This window comes from Phlebotomus papatasi, unplaced genomic scaffold (genome assembly GCF_024763615.1).
Source record: "Phlebotomus papatasi isolate M1 unplaced genomic scaffold, Ppap_2.1 HiC_scaffold_34, whole genome shotgun sequence".
In the NCBI taxonomy this organism is placed as follows: domain Eukaryota; kingdom Metazoa; phylum Arthropoda; class Insecta; order Diptera; family Psychodidae; genus Phlebotomus; species Phlebotomus papatasi.
This window is the reverse complement of record NW_026604558.1, coordinates 125,506-132,475: the sequence shown is the minus strand read 5'-3', so window position 1 is coordinate 132,475 and position 6,970 is coordinate 125,506.

The following is a 6,970-nucleotide window of genomic DNA, read 5'->3' as shown; positions in this document are numbered from 1 at the left end:
GTATGCGTACACATGTAGCATGGTGCAAATAAAACATAATTCATAATATTTCAAATTAAATATTTTGCCAATTTTTTATCCAGCTTATCTAATGGTAAGAACCCAAATTTTTCCTGAAAATAATTCGTGTATGACCTGTTCTAATTTTCTATGATGACTGATTATGTGCATGGACATGTATGCGTACACATGTAGCATGGTGCAAATAAAACATAATTCATAATATTTCAAATTAAATATTTTGCCAATTTTTTATCCAGCTTATCTAATGGTAAGAACCCAATATTTTCCTGAAAATAATTCGTGTATGACCTGTTCTAATTTTCTATGATGTGTGATTATGTGCATGGACATGTATGCGTACACATGTAGCATGTTGCAAATAAAACATAATTCATAATATTTCAAATTAAATATTTTGCCAATTTTTTATCCAGCTTATCTAATGGTAAGAACCTAAATTTTTCCTGAAAATAATTCGTGTATGACCTGTTCTAATTTTCTATGACGACTGATTATGTGCATGGACATGTATGCGTACACATGTAGCATGTTGCAAATAAAACATAATTCATAATATTTCAAATTAAATATTTTGCCAATTTTTTATCCAGCTTATCTAATGGTAAGAACCCAATTTTTTCCTGAAAATAATTCGTGTATGACCTGTTCTAATTTTCTATGATGACTGATTATGTGCATGGACATGTATGTGTACACATTGAGCATGGTGCAAATAAAACATAATTCATAATATTTCAAATTAAATATTTTGCCAATTTTTTATCCAGCTTATCTAATGGTAAGAACCCAATTTTTTCCTGAAAATAATTCGTGTATGACCTGTTCTAATTTTCTATGATGATTGATTATGTGCATGGACATGTATGTGTACACATGTAGCATGGTGCAAATAAAACATAATTCATAATATTTCAAATTAAATATTTTGCCAATTTTTTATCCAGCTTATCTAATGGTAAGAACCCAATTTTTTCCTGAAAATAATTCGTGTATGACCTGTTCTAATTTTCTATGATGACTGATTACGTGCATGGACATGTATGGGTACACATGTAGCATTGTGCAAATAAAACATAATTCAAAATATTTCAAATTAAATATTTTGCCAATTTTTTATCCAGCTTATCTAATGGTAAGAACCCAATATTTTCCTGAAAATAATTCGTGTATGACCTGTTCTAATTTTCTATGATGACTGATTATGTGCATGAACATGTATGCGTACACATGTAGCATTGTGCAAATAAAACATAATTCATAATATTTAAAATTAAATATTTTGCCAATTTTTTATCCAGCTTATCTAATGGTAAGAACCCAAATTTTTCCTGAAAATAATTCGTGTATGACCTGTTCTAATTTTCTATGATGACTGATTATGTGCATGGACATGTATGCGTACACATGTAGCATGTTGCAAATAAAACATAATTCATAATATTTCAAATTAAATATTTTGCCAATTTTTTATCCAGCTTATCTAATGGTAAGAACCCAAATTTTTCCTGAAAATAATTCGTGTATGACCTGTTCTAATTTTCTATGATGACTGATTATGTGCATGGACATGTATGCGTACACATGTAGCATGTTGCAAATAAAACATAATTCATAATATTTCAAATTAAATATTTTGCCAATTTTTTATCCAGCTTATCTAATGGTAAGAACCCAATTTTTTCCTGAAAATAATTCGTGTATGACCTGTTCTAATTTTCTATGATGACTAATTATGTGCATGGACATGTATGAGTACACATGTAGCATGGTGCAAATAAAACATAATTCATAATATTTCAAATTAAATATTTTGCCAATTTTTTATCTAGCTTATCTAATGGTAAGAACCCAATTTTTTCCTGAAAATAATTCGTGTATGACCTGTTCTAATTTTCTATGATGACTGATTATGTGCATGGACATGTATGCGTACACATGTAGCATGGTGCAAATAAAACATAATTCATAATATTTCAAATTAAATATTTTGCCAATTTTTTATCCAGCTTATCTAATGGTAAGAACCCAATTTTTTCCTGAAAATAATTCGTGTATGACCTGTTCTAATTTTCTATGATGACTGATTATGTGCATGGACATGTATGCGTACACATGTAGCATGGTGCAAATAAAACATAATTAATAATATTTAAAATTAAATATTTTGCCAATTTTTTATCCAGCTTATCTAATGGTAAGAACCCAATTTTTTCCTGAAAATAATTCGTGTATGACCTGTTCTAATTTTCTATGATGACTGATTATGTGCATGGACATGTATGCGTACACATGTAGCATGGTGCAAATAAAACATAATTCATAATATTTAAAATTAAATATTTTGCCAATTTTTTATCCAGCTTATCTAATGGTAAGAACCCAATATTTTCCTGAAAAAAATTCGTGTATGACCTGTTCTAATTTTCTATGATGACTGATTATGTGCATGAACATGTATGCGTACACATGTAGCATTGTGCAAATAAAACATAATTCATAATATTTAAAATTAAATATTTTGCCAATTTTTTATCCAGCTTATCTAATGGTAAGAACCCAATTTTTTCCTGAAAATAATTCGTGTATGACCTGTTCTAATTTTCTATGATGACTGATTATGTGCATGAACATGTATGCGTACACATGTAGCATTGTGCAAATAAAACATAATTCATAATATTTCAAATTAAATATTTTGCCAATTTTTTATCCAGCTTATCTAATGGTAAGAACCCAATTTTTTCCTGAAAATAATTCGTGTGTGACCTGTTCAAATTTTCTATAATGACTGATTATGTGCATGGACATGTATGCGTACACATGTAGCATGTTGCAAATAAAACATAATTCATAATATTTCAAATTAAATATTTTGCCAATTTTTTATCCAGCTTATCTAATGGTAAGAACCCAATTTTTTCCTGAAAATAATTCGTGTATGACCTGTTCTAATTTTCTATGATGACTGATTATGTGCATGAACATGTATGCGTACACATGTAGCATTGTGCAAATAAAACATAATTCATAATATTTCAAATTAAATATTTTGCCAATTTTTTATCCAGCTTATCTAATGGTAAGAACCCAATTTTTTCCTGAAAATAATTCGTGTATGACCTGTTCTAATTTTCTATGATGACTGATTATGTGCATGAACATGTATGCGTACACATGTAGCATTGTGCAAATAAAACATAATTCATAATATTTCAAATTAAATATTTTGCCAATTTTTTATCCAGCTTATCTAATGGTAAGAACCCAAATTTTTCCTGAAAATAATTCGTGTATGACCTGTTCTAATTTTCTATGATGACTGATTATGTGCATGGACATGTATGCGTACACATGTAGCATGTTGCAAATAAAACATAATTCATAATATTTCAAATTAAATATTTTGCCAATTTTTTATCCAGCTTATCTAATGGTAAGAACCCAATTTTTTCCTGAAAATAATTCGTGTATGACCTGTTCTAATTTTCTATGATGACTGATTATGTGCATGGACATGTATGCGTACACATGTAGCATGGTGCAAATAAAACATAATTCATAATATTTCAAATTAAATATTTTGCCAATTTTTTATCTAGCTTATCTAATGGTAAGAACCCAATTTTTTCCTGAAAATAATTCGTGTATGACCTGTTCTAATTTTCTATGATGACTGATTATGTGCATGGACATGTATGCGTACACATGTAGCATGTTGCAAATAAAACATAATTCATAATATTTCAAATTAAATATTTTGCCAATTTTTTATCCAGCTTATCTAATGGTAAGAACCCAATTTTTTCCTGAAAATAATTCGTGTATGACCTGTTCTAATTTTTTATGATGACTGATTATGTGCATGGACATGTATACGTACACATGTAGCATGGTGCAAATAAAACATAATTCATAATATTTAAAATTAAATATTTTGCCAATTTTTTATCCAGCTTATCTAATGGTAAGAACCCAATTTTTTCCTGTAAATAATTCGTGTATGACCTGTTCTAATTTTCTATGATGACTGATTATGTGCATGGACATGTATGCGTACACATGTAGCATGGTGCAAATAAAACATAATTCATAATATTTCAAATTAAATATTTTGCCAATTTTTTATCCAGCTTATCTAATGGTAAGAACCCAATTTTTTCCTGAAAATAATTCGTGTATGACCTGTTCTAATTTTCTATGATGACTGATTATGTGCATGGACATGTATGCGTACACATGTAGCATGGTGCAAATAAAACATAATTCATAATATTTCAAATTAAATATTTTGCCAATTTTTTATCCAGCTTATCTAATGGTAAGAACCCAATTTTTTCCTGAAAATAATTCGTGTATGACCTGTTCTAATTTTCTATGATGACTGATTATGTGCATGGACATGTATGCGTACACATGTAGCATGGTGCAAATAAAACATAATTCATAATATTTAAAATTAAATATTTTGCCAATTTTTTATCCAGCTTATCTAATGGTAAGAACCCAATATTTTCCTGAAAAAAATTCGTGTATGACCTGTTCTAATTTTCTATGATGACTGATTATGTGCATGAACATGTATGCGTACACATGTAGCATTGTGCAAATAAAACATAATTCATAATATTTAAAATTAAATATTTTGCCAATTTTTTATCCAGCTTATCTAATGGTAAGAATCCAATTTTTTCCTGAAAATAATTCGTGTATGACCTGTTCTAATTTTCTATGATGACTGATTATGTGCATGAACATGTATGCGTACACATGTAGCATTGTGCAAATAAAACATAATTCATAATATTTCAAATTAAATATTTTGCCAATTTTTTATCCAGCTTATCTAATGGTAAGAACCCAATTTTTTCCTGAAAATAATTCGTATATGACCTGTTCCAATTTTCTATAATGACTGATTATGTGCATGGACATGTATGCGTACACATGTAGCATGTTGCAAATAAAACATAATTCATAATATTTCAAATTAAATATTTTGCCAATTTTTTATCCAGCTTATCTAATGGTAAGAACCCAAATTTTTCCTGAAAATAATTCGTGTATGACCTGTTCTAATTTTCTATGATGACTGATTATGTGCATGGACATGTATGCGTACACATGTAGCATGTTGCAAATAAAACATAATTCATAATATTTCAAATTAAATATTTTGCCAATTTTTTATCCAGCTTATCTAATGGTAAGAACCCAAATTTTTCCTGAAAATAATTCGTGTATGACCTGTTCTAATTTTCTATGATGACTGATTATGTGCATGGACATGTATGCGTACACATGTAGCATGGTGCAAATAAAACATAATTCATAATATTTCAAATTAAATATTTTGCCAATTTTTTATCTAGCTTATCTAATGGTAAGAACCCAATTTTTTCCTGAAAATAATTCGTGTATGACCTGTTCTAATTTTCTATGATGACTGATTATGTGCATGGACATGTATGCGTACACATGTAGCATGGTGCAAATAAAACATAATTCATAATATTTCAAATTAAATATTTTGCCAATTTTTTATCTAGCTTATCTAATGGTAAGAACCCAATTTTTTCCTGAAAATAATTCGTGTATGACCTGTTCTAATTTTCTATGATGACTGATTATGTGCATGGACATGTATGCGTACACATGTAGCATGTTGCAAATAAAACATAATTCATAATATTTCAAATTAAATATTTTGCCAATTTTTTATCCAGCTTATCTAATGGTAAGAACCCAAATTTTTCCTGAAAATAATTCGTGTATGACCTGTTCTAATTTTCTATGATGACTGATTATGTGCATGGACATGTATGCGTACACATGTAGCATGGTGCAAATAAAACATAATTCATAATATTTCAAATTAAATATTTTGCCAATTTTTTATCCAGCTTATCTAATGGTAAGAACCCAAATTTCTCCTGAAAATAATTCGTGTATGACCTGTTCTAATTTTCTATGATGACTGATTATGTGCATGGACATGTATGCGTACACATGTAGCATGGTGCAAATAAAACATAATTCATAATATTTCAAATTAAATATTTTGCCAATTTTTTATCCAGCTTATCTAATGGTAAGAACCCAAATTTTTCCTGAAAATAATTCGTGTATGACCTGTTCTAATTTTCTATGATGACTGATTATGTGCATGGACATGTATGCGTACACATGTAGCATGGTGCAAATAAAACATAATTCATAATATTTCAAATTAAATATTTTGCCAATTTTTTATCCAGCTTATCTAATGGTAAGAACCCAATATTTTCCTAAAAAAAATTCGTGTATGACCTGTTCTAATTTTCTATGATGACTGATTATGTGCATGAACATGTATGCGTACACATGTAGCATTGTGCAAATAAAACATAATTCATAATATTTCAAATTAAATATTTTGCCAATTTTTTATCCAGCTTATCTAATGGTAAGAACCCAAATTTTTCCTGAAAATAATTCGTGTATGACCTGTTCTAATTTTCTATGATGACTGATTATGTGCATGGACATGTATGCGTACACATGTAGCATGGTGCAAATAAAACATAATTCATAATATTTCAAATTAAATATTTTGCCAATTTTTTATCCAGCTTATCTAATGGTAAGAACCCAATTTTTTCCTGAAAATAATTCGTGTATGACCTGTTCTAATTTTCTATGATGACTGATTATGTGCATGGACATGTATGCGTACACATGTAGCATGGTGCAAATAAAACATAATTCATAATATTTAAAATTAAATATTTTGCCAATTTTTTATCCAGCTTATCTAATGGTAAGAACCCAATTTTTTCCTGAAAATAATTCGTGTATGACCTGTTCTAATTTTCTATGATGACTGATTATGTGCATGGACATGTATGCGTACACATGTAGCATTGTGCAAATAAAACATAATTCATAATATTTCAAATTAAATATTTTG